General features: G+C 36.3%; 1 protein-coding gene across 3 annotated transcripts in view; it reads right to left on the reverse strand.

The window, feature by feature from the left end:
• CDH18 (cadherin 18) overlaps positions 1 to 15,168 on the reverse strand; it is a 313,101-nt gene that overhangs the window by 270,643 nt on the left and 27,290 nt on the right. The gene's annotated exons all lie outside the window — the stretch shown is intronic.

A 15,168-nucleotide genomic window follows, 5' to 3' on the forward strand; every position in this document is an offset into this window, starting at 1 on the left:
AAGCTTCCTAAATATAAAAAATAGTTTATAATTACTTTAAAGTCACATTATGTATTGGCGTTGGATAAAGTCACATACAAACTGTAATGACACATTAAAGGAACTTATACTTCTGAGTAAAAAACAACCAAAAAAATAATCCCAGTGATCAAATCAAGTCTGCTGAAGTTGTTTTGTTGAATGATATAAAATTAAATATAGCAAAACAAATATTTTTAAATGATTTTAAAAGGAAAGAAAATAAATATGCTATTCCAGTAATTTTAATTGTGTATAAGTATTTAACATATTCCTGTAATCAATTTAAAGTTAAAAGTGGAAATTTCTTCATTTGACTCAATAGTTATCATGGCCAAAAAATAAATCTATATTTTTAAAAATTTGTGTGATTCTACAATGGCACAGTTTCAATTTACTTTATAATCACAATCTTAACCCTCCACTAAATAAAGAATTCAAAAGTAGTAAAGAAAAATGAGGAAGGAAGAGGGAGGTGGAAGGTTCGATGGGAACTATGCTCTTCATATACATAAAATATCACTATGCTCTTTATATACATGAAATGCCTGGAATTTATTCCCTTTATATAAATAAAATTTTAAGTGTGTTATTCACTTGCATTTGTAAAAGCCATTTCAAGAAATAAAATATCACATATCCTTAATCATAAATGAAGTTACTGAGAAAAATACTGAATTTCAAATTTTCTCAATTCCCGTGGAAAATAAAATCACAGAGAAAAAGAACATTTGAAGTTTACATACGACTATAGAATATGTATCATAACCTATGCAGAAGATGTTGGAAAATAGAAATATATGTGTTTCCTAGAAAGTCCTTGAAGAATTAATTATGATCACCATAAAATACGAAATTCTGAGAAGATATATGTAAACAAGAATCAAAATCTCTCCACGACTGGGCACTAAATGTAAGTGCAAAAACATTAAGGAAGAAGTTTTGGCTATCTTTATTTTTTTAAAAGAAGAACGAGGTTTTACTGAAACTACTGTAAGAGAAGTTGTTTTACCAAGTGAGGAATTATTACTAAATGCTTTTGTATGTTCATAATTTTTGTTTCATCATTTGAGTTTTTGGCATACCAACTGGACACTCAGAACAGACCAAGTCTAAGGAGAACTGCAGTTGAAAATAGAAAATTCAATGGTAGCAGACAGTGAAAGAATGATGGCAATCCCTTGTTTAAATTGAAAAGTTGGGAACATTATTTGGTTTTCATATCCTTAACTTTTTGAAATTGTGTGCGTTTCTTTGCTCTGTCAATCCATCCTTCCTGAACATATACAGATACCACATTTCTACTATCCAGGAAATCTATTCTCTCATTTCTGTAAAGAAAACGTATATTCTGACCTGAAAATCTATTTTCAACTTAAGTATTAGATTAGTATGGCTCATGTTAATGCAAAAAGTAACAAACAGAATACACTTTCCATAGAGATGAATAGAGATAAAGTGTAATTTCATGAGGAGTAGTGTAGGGTGGTGGTTTGTGATGTAGAAAGAAGCAAATCCAAATGTTGTAATGAAGAGCCTGGACTTGAAGAATGCATTACTGAGCACACCTCACCAACAAAGATACACATAGAATGAAAGGATGGACAGAGATATCCCATGCTAATGGAAAGCATAAACAAGTAGTTGTAGACATCCTAATATCAGCCAAAATAGACTTTAACATAAAAACTGTTAAAAAAAAAAAAGACACAGAGGGGCATTATGTAATAAGTAAGAGATTGATTCAACAGCAAGATGTGACTATAACACATGTATATTCACCCAATGTCAAGGCACATAGCTATTTAAAACAAAGGTTAATGGATCTAAAGGGAGATCTAGACTCCAGTACAATAGTAACAGAGGACTTTGACACCCCATTGTCATCAATGGACAGATCAACTACACAGAAAAGTAACAAAGAAACAACAGAGCTAATACACACTATGGACCAAAAGGATCTGAAATCTATAGAACATTTCATCCCACAGTTGAAGAATATATATTCTTTCCATCACTGCATGGAACGTTCTCTAGGACAGACCATATTTTAGGCCATAAAGCAAGTCTAAGCACATTTAAAAAAATTGAATTCATACAACATATCTTTGCTAACCACAGTGGAATGAAGCTGGAAATTAACAACCTAAGAATCTCTAAAAAATATGCACATACATGGAGACTGAACAACATTCTCCTGAATGAACAGTGGGTCACCAAAGACATCAAAGGGGACAAAAAAATTCCTGGAAATTAATAAAGATGACAATACAATGTATCAAAACTTATTGGAGGGGCTGGCGCCGTGGCTCACTAGGCTAATCCTCCCCCTGTGGCGCCGGCACCCCAGGTTCTAGTCCCGGTTGGGGCGCTGGATTCTGTCCCGGTTGCTCCTCTTCCAATCCAGCTCTCTGCTGTGGCCTAGGAAGGCAATGGAGGATGGCCCAAGTGCTTGAACCCTGCACGTGCATGGGAGACCAGGAGGAAGCACCTGGCTTCTGGCCTCGGATTGGCACAGCGCGCTGGCCGTAGCGGCCATTTGGGGGGTGAACCAACGGAAGGAAGACCTTTCTCTCTGTCTCTCTCTTTCACGGTCTATAACTCTCTCTCTCTCTCACTGTCTATTGCCTAGCAAAATAAATAAATAAATAAATAAAATTTAAAAAATTACAAAACTTATTGGACATAGCAAATGTAGTGTTAAGAGGGAAGTTTATACCAACTAGTGCCCATATCAAGAAATTAAACAGGCATCAAATTATCAACGCATCTCAAGAATCTAGAAAACAGCAAAAAACTAAACTCAAAATTACTAGGAAGGAAGAAATAATTAAAATTAGAGGATAAACAAAATTTAAACCAAAAAATACAAAAGATCAGTGAAATTAAATGTTGGCTTTTAGAAAAAAAATTTTCTTAAAAGTGGTACCCTAATATGCCATTGGTGAGAATGTAAATTAGTATAGCCACTGTAGAAAATAGCGTGGACATTCCTCAGAAATCTGAAAATAGATCTACCATGTAATCCAGCCATCCCACTACTGGAAATTAAATTAGCATATGAAATTACCCAAGGAAATTAAGTTAGCATATCAAAGAGTGATCTCTACCTCCAAGTTTATTGCAGCTCAGTTCATAATACATAAGATGTGGGATTAACCCAGACGTTCATCAGTTGATGACTGCATAAAGAATTGTGGTATATAACCACTATGGAATATTACTTAGCCATAAAGAAAAGAATAAATCCTCTTTCACAACAAAAACCATTTGAAACTTGAAACCATTATACTTAGTGAAATAAGGCATTTCCAAACAGACAAAAACCATATGTTTTCCCTGATCTGTGGTATCATTCATATAATTATTCATATAAGTAATTATATGAATAATTATTTGAAGTACCATCTCCATAAAATTATTCCTGTGCATAAACTGTTGAGAGAAAATGGCTTAAAGTCTAAGTGAAGTTTAATTATTATCTTGTAACCACAGAAGAAATGTTTAGATATTTCATTGTCATTGGTTCTATTTCATAAAAAGAAATTTTGGTGGCCAACACTGTGGTGTAGTGGATAAAGCCCCTGCCTGCAGCACCAGCATCCCATATGGGTGACAGTTCGAGTCCTGGATGTTCCACTTCTGATCCAGCTCCCTGATGATGCACCTCAGAAAGCACTGGAGGGTGGCCCAAGTCACTGATCCCCCGTCCCCATGTAGGAGACCCAAAAGAAGCTTGTGGTTCCTGGCTTCTGATCGACTCAGCTCCAGCCATTGCGGCCATCTGAGAAGTGAATCAGCAGATGGAAGACTTTCTCTCTATCTATACCTCTGTCTGTAACTGTCTTTCCAATAAATAAAATAAATCATTAAAAAAAATTATGAATGACTAATTGACAAAAAAATCTGTGAATGGATGAAAAGATCACTTTTCCATTTAATTATTATTTATAGCCATTGTGCATATGCCCAGTGAACTAGGGTCTTTTTGCTTTTTACTTGTTAAACTTCTTATTCAATGAAGTATTAAGCCTTTTATTGCAATGTAAATTTAAAATATGTTATCTCAAAAACAATACAAGACAAAAAGAAAGAAAAGTAGAAGGAAGGAGTTTGGGTGGGAGGGAAGAAGAAAGGAATGGAGTATCATTATGTTCTTAGACTTGTACTTATAAATCATATTGGATCCATTAAAATAAATTTAAAAGTAAAAACGAAATAAAAATCAGATTAAAAAAGAATGCATTACTCTACTGTGGAGGTAGCAGAGCAGCAGGATGATGGGGTATCTATCTCTGGCAGCAGGATTTCTGCATGGAGTTCAGGGTACTTAGATTTACCTATCTTGTGGTTTAGAACAAGTTACTTTACCTCTCTGTGACTCAATTTCCACCTCCCGTAAACTGAATTTTGTAACAACTATCCCATCTCACAGGCATGCTGGGCCAAGCTCCACTCCCATTGACACAAATCTTTCTTTTAGTTTTAATAAAATAGGAAGGGGCAGCCTAAGCCTTTTTATAACTTCAGACATTGCTCAGTTTATCAGGAAAGCTGATCGGGACTAGATTTGTACTTTGTGTAGACTACAAACAGAGATAATGGATCAATATTTGTGGAGATAAAATACTTAATTTCACCAAATGTCTCTCTACCCTTGAGAGTACTTTTGTACATTGTGTAGTTTGAGACTTTTGGATATGACATCTGGTTCACAGATGTAAAATGTGTTTGAATGAAAGTTCTTTGCTGCTCTAAGCTGCATTAACTTTGTTGCTGCCTAATTAACATGAACAAATTCTGATCAAACCTTTGAGCTGGTCCATGTGTCACAGTTAGAAATTAATCTGCTGCACTCTCACCTGTAACGTGAAGGCAGGATGCAGCAGTGGCAAGAACATGAAATTGAGAGGGTGACGGGTTCTGTTAAAGTACCAATTCCATCTAAAAGAGGTTCTGCATAGAGCTATGGGTGCAGAATGAACAGGTCAGAATAAAATAACGAAGCCCTTATATTAGTATTCTTAAAGCTAATACATTTATACATTAAATATTTTCTACTTTAATTTTTTAAAAAAAATTTGTTTATTTTCATTTTATTTGAGAGAGAGTGAGAAAAAGAGATCTTCCATCTGCCAGTTCACTCCCCAAAAGCCTGCAACACCTAAGGCCAGGCCAAGCCAAAGCCAGGAGCTTGGAACTGAGTCAGGGTCTCCCACATGGGTGGCAGGGACCCAAGTACATGATATATCACCTGCTGCCTCCCAGGATCCATCAACAGGAACTGGATTGGAAGTAGAGCAGCCAGGACTCAACCCCAGCCAACCTGATACGGTATGCAGGAGTCCCTAGTGGTGGTTTACCCTTCTATTTTCCACTCTATAGAATACTATACAGCAGTAAAAACAATGAAATCCGGTCATTTGCAGCAAAATGGAGGAATCTGGAAAACATTATGCTAAGTGAAAAAAGCCAGTCCCAAAGGGACAAACATCATATGTTCTCCCTAATTGGTGACAACTAACCGAGCACCAAAAAGGAATCCTGTTAAAGTGAAATGGACACTATGAGAAACAGTGACTTGATCAGCCCTTGCCCTGTTGATGAACAACTTAATACTTTATCCCTCTTAGTATTTTTTTGTTTGTTCTACATAATACTATTGGTCGAACTCTGTAATTAATACACAGTTATTCTTAAGTGTTGAAATTTAACTGAAAAGTTAAGAGTGGGAATAAGAGAGGGAAGAGATGTACAATTTGGGACATGCTCAAGCTGACTTGCCCCAAACGGTAGAGTTAGAAACATACCAGGGGATTCCAATTCAATCCCATCAAGGTGGCATGTACCAATGCCATCTCACTAGTCCAAGTGATCAATTTCTGTTCACAATTGATCATAATGATAGGACTAAGAATCAAAGGGATCACATAAACAAGACTAGTGTCTGAAAATACTAACCAATAGAATAAAAAAGGGAGAGAAGGATACACAGCAGACTCATAGCATGGCGGATGTCCTAAACAGCACTCTGGCCTCAGAATCAGCCCTTAAGGCATTTGGATCCAGCTGAAAAGCCCATGAGAGTATTTCAGGCATGGAAAGCCAAGACACTCTGTCAAAAAAAAAATGACCTAAATGAAAGATCTCCACGAGTGAGATCCCAGTGGAAAGAATATGGCTGCGGCGGCCATTGGAGGGTGAACCAATGGTAAAGGAAGACCTTTCTCTCTGTCTCTCTCTCTCACTGTCCACTCTGCCTGTCAAACAAAAAAAGAAAAAAGAAATAAAATGAATCTTGATGTGAATGGAAGGGGAGAGGGAGAGTGGGAAAGGGGAGGGTTGCAGGGGGGAGGGAAGTTATGGTGGGGGGAAAGCCATTGTAATCCATAAGCTGTACTTTGGAAATTTATATTCATTAAATAAAAGTTAAAAAAATAAAAAAACCTCATGACTTGATTTCAAAGAATCACATGTCATAGTAAGCTAAAAGTGGTCGTGATTGCTCTTACATAGCAAATAATCTCACCTCCACCAGCAAGTCCTGAATGATGAAGCCAAACATTGCTACTTTCTCAGTCTGTATGGAGACATGGTTCTGTAATAACTGTGCCTCTTTTCTGAGATCCTTTGCTTTTGCTATGACTGAATACCAACGAAAGGGAATTTACAAAGCAAGTGTTTCTAATAGTTCTGGATGCTGGAAAGGCCAAGACTGAGAACTGAATCTGCTGAGAACTCTGGCTGGTGGAGACTCTCTTGATGTGAGTCCCATGTCAGCACAGGGTATTATGGATGAAACAGAGCAAGCTAGCCAGAGACAGCTGGCTTTTATAACAGAGGTCTTCCAATGACAACCTGTTAATCCATTGATCCACAATTGGCCTAATACATTCATGAGGGCAGAACCCTCAAAACCCCACAACTCCTAAAGGATCTAGGGTCTCACCTCTTAGCATCTCGCTTTGGGAATATTATTTTCTACATCTTATAGGTGAGCAAAAATATTCTATCTCCAATTTCAGTACTTAAAACAGTAATTCATTAATTCACAATTCAGTTAATAAATTTTAATTATACATCATATGCAAAACCTGGGCGAATTTTTGTGCAAAATTGTGGTTTTTTTTTTTTTTACAAAATGAAAAGCCTATTTGGTATAACAGTTTAAGACACTATTTCAGATACCCACATGCTATATTGGAGAGCCTAGGTTCAAATCCTGTCTCCACTCCTGATTCCAGCTTCCTGCTAATGTAAACCTTGGGGCAGCAGGTGAGGCTCAACTATATGGATCACCTCCACTCACGTGAGAGACCCAGACTGATTTCCAGAAGGCTGAATTCAGCTTAGCCCAAATCCAGCTGTAGCATATATTTAGGTAGTGAACCAGCAGATAGGTCTGCTCTCTCTGCTCTTCAAATAAGTAAATAAATACTATAAAAATGTTTAGCATATGATTTTTAAAGATTATAATATAGTGAAATGGAGAAGAAAAATTTTTCAACTTACAGGAAAATAAAAACAGTGCAAAATCCAAATGCTGTCCAACTATGTCCCAAACCTCATAAGGACAATAATTTGAAAAAATCTAGAAAAATTATACAATATCAGGTTGTTTAATACAAGAATTCTTACAATGATCTACAAGAGAACTCATGTGTGCTCCAGCAAATTTATAAAAATTTACATTAGAATTTCAGAGGTTTATGTGAATCAGGTATGCTTCAATTGATAGGATTTGTGGATTCAGTGAGGTTCAATAATTACTCGGTATTAGGAAAAACATGAATATGTAATGTCAGTTTTTACAATGTTGCATTTCATTGTACCCTAATGTTAATTTTATTTAATTCAGAATTAAAGAGTTATTGGCACTGATATTAAATGTTAAGGAAAATTTGCTTTTGATCAGTAAACTGGGAGGAAATGGGTTACATAAATTTGATATTTATTTTTATTTATTCCATTTATTGAAAGACAGAGACAGAGAGATGAATACACACACACACACACAGACTGAGAAAGAGAGAGATCTCCCATTCTCTGATTCACTCCCTGAATGCCTGCAGCAGCCATACTGAGACAGAACAAAGCCAAGAGCCAGGAACTCAAGCCACATCTGTCAGGCAGGTGCAGTTAATTATGTTAATTCAAATCTGGCTACAAAAAAAAAAATCCTCAAACATTTTTGTGTTTGTATACTTTTACATATGTGTTTTCCTTATAAGTAGGGCATAGAGAATGAGGACCATCAACTTTATTAAATATTACCAAAATGTTCTCCTGTGTGATTTCTGAATGTATATTCCACATTTTAAGCTAGCAAAACAAAATTTTCAGAGCTTTGCTAATATTTGCTATTTATTGCATAATTCAATAGAAATATGGAAAAGAATGCCAAGAACCTGAAGAGGTTCTGGGTTCACACCTATCTCCCATCACCATGACCACCACCAATGTGACTCAAATGGCTTCTCTTCTATTTGCGATTAAAGTGCTTACCCTTATTGTACTCTGCATTACTCTTCCTTCTCTGGAATACCCTTTCTTTCCTCCTGCTGTTAGGAACCTGTGTACTGCTATACATTATATAGAGGTTGAGGTATGAAATTAGCAGGTTAAAATGGAAACAGCAAAGTTAGAGTCCAAGTGGGGACATTTTTTAAAAACTTTCAACAAGGACTTTCATGATTTGCTGTGCACAGCCTCTCTAACCAGATTTTCCATCAGGGCTCTTCCAAGTTCCATTGTAAGTGCCTGTTGTATTCTCATGGCATATTCGGGTACACACATGGCTCCATCCCCGTGCTCTGTGCAAAGGTATCTGTGCAAAGATCACCTATTATGAATTTTTTCATGGTCATCTTATTAAAACTAGCTCCTGCACTTGTAAAATCCTTTGTTCCTTGCTTTATATTTTCCATATAAACTACCATCTATTTTCTACACTTTGTTGTTTTCCATATAAATTATTATTTATGTGTTACACTGTATGCTTCTTACCTATTTTCATACAGAAATATGTTTCCCTGCTGGGCTATAAATATCTTGTATTTTGTTTACTTCTATAATCATTATTAAAATAATGGTGCCCACTATAGTTTGAAATCCATAACTATTGGCAAAATGAATGAATATCTTCAGTCTTCAATACTGAGCAAACACATACGATCTTTTTCAAGTTGAGGAGTATTAAGTTTATTGCACATTTAGCTCAGTGCCTGGCATACACATATATTGGTCACTTAATACATTTATCTGTAAATGCAATTAAAATAGATAGACAGTTGGAGCCAGTTTGTGCTACAGCAGTTTAAGCTGCTGCTTCCAATGCCAGCATCTCATATGAGCACCAGTGTGAGTCCTAGCTGCTGCACTTCCAATCCAGCTCCATAATATGCCTGGGAAAACAGAAGAGAATGATCCAAGCACTTGGGCCCCTGTCACTCATGTGAGGGACCCAGACTGAGTTCTGAGCTCCTTGCTTCAGCCAGGCCCATCACAGGCACTTGCAGCTATTTGGGGAGTGAACCAGCAGATACCAGATCTCTCTCTCTCTCTCTCTCTCTCTCTCTCTCTCTGTCTCATCCAGTCTCTAATGCTGACTTTCAAATAAATAAAATAAGTTTTCTAAAAAAAAGTAGACTGTAATGTTTTCTTGAAGATCTCATGAGCTGATACACATGATAAAATGTAAGTTCTATTTCAAACATTAATCTGGGCCCTGGGAATCAATTATGAAATATTGATTACTGTGAAAGCCCTGGGACACTGAAATGGCTTTGATACAGTGCATATTCAATAAATACCTGTTGCAATGAGACACCAGGGCTGTGCCTGTACAAAGAAAACTAGGCCAAATATTGAACTTTGAAGCATCACTCAGAACTCCTCCTCGGACTGACTGAGGCAGACAGTTTGTCTGAAATTGAGAGATCATGGTGAGAGCACTAAGAATAAAATGGAACCTTGACTTCCCTAATACAGTTATTAAAAGGGTTGGTATAATGAAGACTAATATGAATCGCTTAAAATGCAGCATAACACTCTGTAATATGAGCCACCTTCTTTGGATCTGATCCACTTCTATTTTTGTCTCAACTCACTCTCTCTCCATACTTCCTTTTGCCACATGTGCAGGGTGCTGTCCTTTCATAACCACAACATTCTGCTTATTTTTTTTCCACCAAAGTCTTCTTGATAAAGGATTTTTAGTCAGAAAGTTTTCTTTCTTTCAATCCCAAAGCAAAATTAAAGGCAATTTTGTGAAGAAGGCAGCATTCTTTGTGGTCCCAAATAACTTGCATTTCAGTACTTTAACAAAGCTTCATTCTAATTTAGGATTAAATCCCTTTCCTAACATCATGCAAATATTCATTATTTCACAGAGAGCAAGTATGACTCCCGAGCCTGCACTTTTAACATCACAGTTAGGTGTCAGTTGGAGAGTGGCTTTGGTACAGTGTTTAAGATCCTTCTTGGTAAGGCCATATCCCATATCAGAATGCCTGAATTTGATTCCTGGCTCTAGTTCTAATTCTTGCTTTCTGCTAATGTGCATCCTGGGAAGTAGCAGGTGAAATCTCACGTATTTGGGTCCCTGACATCCATATGAGAGAACTGGATTGCATTTTTGGCCCCTGATGTTGACCTGGCTTATTTAGGCTATTGATTGCATTTGAGGTTCAAACCAGTGGTAACAGCACTGATTCTCTCTCTCTCTCTTAAAATAATTTTATTAAAAGATTTATTTTGTTCAAAGTCAGAAAGAAAGAAAAAGAGAAAGAGATCTACCATCTGCTGGATTACTCCCCAAATGCTCTTAACATCCAGGAGCCAGGAGTTTCATCTGGGTCTTCCATGTGGGTAGGAGGGGCCTAAGGACTTGGGCCATCTGTGGCTGCTTTCCCAGGCACATTAGCAGAGAGTTGGATTAGAAGCAGAACAGTGAGGAGTTGAAATGGCTCTGCTACGGGAGGCCAGCCTCACAGGTCGCACCACAACATTCCCTCAAATAATTATAAAAAATTTATTAAATAAATTTCCTCTTTCAATTTTGCACATGTATTTTTGAAATAAATGTATATAATACTTGTAAAATGAAAATGAATAACATGTATCTTTGAGTCATTATACCATAACATGTCATAACTAAAATAGATCTCATATTTATACTCAGCAAAAATGAATATTCTATTTCTGGTTTTGTATTTTAAAAGGCAGTGTAAAATTCAGTGGAAACATTTCATGAGCACTTGATACATTTATAGGTAAAGTCCAGCTCTCCCTAAAATATTAGAAACTAACATATTAGAGAAAACTTAACATACACAGATTATTGAAATAGTGTTATTTCTTCTTATAAGGTAACAACAAAAAATTACAGCAACAAAATTTATTTAAAAAACAAAAACCTGAAGACCCATATTTTTCTTATGGCGTATTTCTAAGTAATGTAATAACCTAGAGTAAACTAAGAATAAAAAAAGTAAAGTCAAGAAATAATGATGAAATAATGTTAAAAGCTTTCAATTATTTCCAAATGAACATGACCTTGTTTTGTAAATGTTCACTTAAAGATGCCAATATGCCAATTCCTTGGCATATAGAGGGTGTTTTCTTTACTCTTCTCACCCATATTGTTGCTTAATATGTAAGTTTACTTTTTGATTTTAGAGAAATCTAATAATTTTTACAAGTACATTTTTAAAGAAAATCTATTGAAGTAAAAGTATTATATAGTTTGTTAATGAGTTTTTGAATTTTATATATTTTCCTTGATTTGAAAGAGTGAGAGATGGAGACACACACACACACACACACAGGGAGGAGAGAGAAACAACGAGGAGAGAGACACAGAGGTTTCCATCTACTGGTTCACTTCCCAAATACCTATTAACAGCCAGGGCTGAGCCAGGCTGATGTCAGGAGCCAGGAACTCCATCCAGGTCTCCCACATGGGTGCCTGGGGCCCAAGTCCTAGAGCCGTTATCTGCTGCCTCCTAGGTTCCGCATTAGCTGGATCAGAAGCAGAGGTGGTACTGGATCTCTGGCACTCCAGTATAGGATGTGGGCATCCCAAGCAACAGTTTCAACTGCTATTCCTCAACTTGCTCCCTTCCCAAAGGGGTTTGCGGTTGCTATCCCAGTGTGGGTAAAAATCAGCTCTACAACTCATTGACCCAAATCTCTAATGAGTCTCCTTGTATATGAACTATTTACCCTTACAAAGGAAAATAAAATGAGTATAACACAAGTCCCAAGAATGTTAAATTATTCCTGGTATTATGTACTTGAATTCTAACTTTTCCATCAGCTCATAACACTCCTCACAGACACTAATAAGTCATTTGACATTGGATTGGTGATAACCTTAGCAATGCTGGGGGTTACCAGGAGGCAGCTATACTTCCAATCACAGAACCCAGTTGTCTACATGGTAGGAAAGGATTGAGTGGATTCTGTTCCAGCTCTTTCCGCATTGTGATTTTGCTACCCTCTGAAGCCTCCAGTCATTTTGTGGAAGGAAATGAGAGAGGACAAGGTCCCTTGTGGACAAAGAGCAAGAATCATGAGCAGCTAGCTGTCTCTGTCAGACTATTTCATACGTGTAAGATACTTCCACCTTGGGCCAGTCTACTGGGAGAAAAGCCATTCTATCTTTTCTGTATACTAAATTAAGACAATGCATAAAAGAGCTTCTGAATGTTATTGGCTTAAGGAATGGCAGAGTCTTTTAATGTAAGAAAACATTATTCTTTTAGTTATCAGAAATTGTGGGCATGGGTTTGACTATTATCACTGTGATTTGGGTAATTAACAATTAAGCTCACTGGAAAATATCAGAATACTGCTTGGGGCAACATTCTGGTGGGAGCACTCAATAACTTTACACTTATACAATAACAGAACTTTAATTATTTTTTGCAAGTCATTATTTCACACAGGGACTTAAAAAATAGCTCTATAGTAAATTGTAGAATTAATTGTGACTGGAGGCCAAGGTTAAGATGCTGCCTATAATGCTTGTATCCCATATGGGCATCAATTTGAGTCCTGGCTGATCCACTTACAATCAAGCTCCCTTATAATTTGCCTGGGAAAGCAGCAGAAGATGGCCCAAGTATTTGAGCCCCTGATGCTCACATGGGAGACCCAGATGGAATTCCTGGCTCCTTTGCTTGAACCTGGTCCAGGCTATTGCAAGTTGCAACTAATTGGGGATTGAACCAGTAGATGGAATTTCCCTCTCTTTCTCTCTCTCTCTCTCTGTCTTTGTCTTGCCATCTCTTCCCAAATAAAGTAATTTGAAAAAAAAAAAGAATTGTAACTAAAAATAATTTTCACTAAAAAAATCAAAATTTACACAAGAAACATTTTTTATATGCTGGGGAAAATGTAAACTTTTTGGCACTGAGATAAATTATATAAATCAGACTAAAATACTATTTTTTTCTCAGTTACCTTTGTAATTTTACCTCTGAAAGCACAGCTCACAGAATCCTTAGAGCAACATTAAAGGCTAGAACATTAAAGAATATTGTATGAAATAGTAAAGGAAACAGCACTTAGAAAATCTGGATTAGTATTCCAGGGGACATCATTTGAAACTGGATATATATAAAATGCACACTGAAGTAAGTTTTCTAAATTTTTGAAAAAAGAAATGAGGTGGGGAAGAGATTGATTTGTCATCTACTGGTTTACTCCCCAAATGGCAGCAACAGTCGAGGCTGGGCTAGGTCAAAGCCAGGAGCCAGGAATTCCATCCACGTCTCCCACATGGGTAGCAAGGACCCAAGTCCTTGGACTATCCTCTGCTGCCCTCCAGGGCACATTATAAGGAGGTTGGATTTTAACAATATACTTTTTATTGTCCTTATGATTGCTATTTAAGATAATTCTTTGCAAATGACTGAACAACATCACCATTTCATAGTAATAACGTCAGTAAGAATTAATAAAGCAGAGTAAAATGAGACAAGGCAAAGTGGACTAATTATGAGCTGAACTTGGATCTAACACTATACCACAAAACCTAAAAAGTAAACATTTATTTTGAGAGCTACACACACAAAAAAGGACACAAAATGAATATATGCAGCAAAGACAGAGCCAACAAAAATCAGATAAAAGTATAAGATAAAATAAAAGAAACAGATTTAAAGGCCTCCAACAAATGACCAATGAAAAGGAATAACATAAATAAAAAAAGAAACACGTAAAGCCAATATAAAGCAACTATTTTTTGATAAGTGCATCAAGTAAGAAATATTTATTTTTATTGGATTAAGCAACTATTAACATTTACAATTTATGGAGGCAGTCTCTCCTGTATCTCTCATTCTTATTGATTTCTATGACTTATTTCCTAAAATTAACAAATACCAATGGAAAAATCTGATAGAGGTACTTATCATTCTGCCCATAGGGTATGGAATAAGCTGTGGGAAAATTAGACCTCTGTGTTATTGTCAAATTTTCAAATATTCTGCTACTCTCAGGGTGTTGAGGACTGGTTACCAAGCAATTGCAATGGAGGCTTGGTTTTGTCGACTTTGGAGAAAGACTGACTTCTCAAGATGGCAATAATGGAGGCAACATGAAGAACAAAAAAGATAATCCATTCTTACAAAAGATTCATTAGAGTTTGCATCATTTAATTTTGATAGTCTTCATTTCAATTGTTTAATGGGTAAGGAACTTTAATAATATGTGCAAATTGTAGAATGCATGTTTCTGGAAACATTTTTGTCTAAGAACATATTTTGGGGCTAGTTCTACATTTCAATTTGACCAAAATGAATGCTGTTACTGTATTATGATTTTTATCCATTCCAAGTTGCTCTCAGCATCTCTGCATAGGAGATCCGTCTCACCTTCAATGTTGACTTTAGTAAGATCATGTTCTGACCACATAGGTACTCTATCATTGACAAGACTGGCATCAAGTATTCAAATAATAGAAGACGTGGTTTTTGTATAGTCAAAGCATCCGATACCATTCAATAAAATAAGTGGAGAGTCATGTACCCTTTCACACCAGTGGCACCAAATACTAATATTTTATAGTGCAACCTGAAATAGTGCCTGATTATTAATGCAGAAGTCAGAACTCTTTGGAATAAAAACAAAATATATATCTCA

Source organism: Lepus europaeus, chromosome 15, assembly GCF_033115175.1.
Source record: "Lepus europaeus isolate LE1 chromosome 15, mLepTim1.pri, whole genome shotgun sequence".
Taxonomy (NCBI): domain Eukaryota; kingdom Metazoa; phylum Chordata; class Mammalia; order Lagomorpha; family Leporidae; genus Lepus; species Lepus europaeus.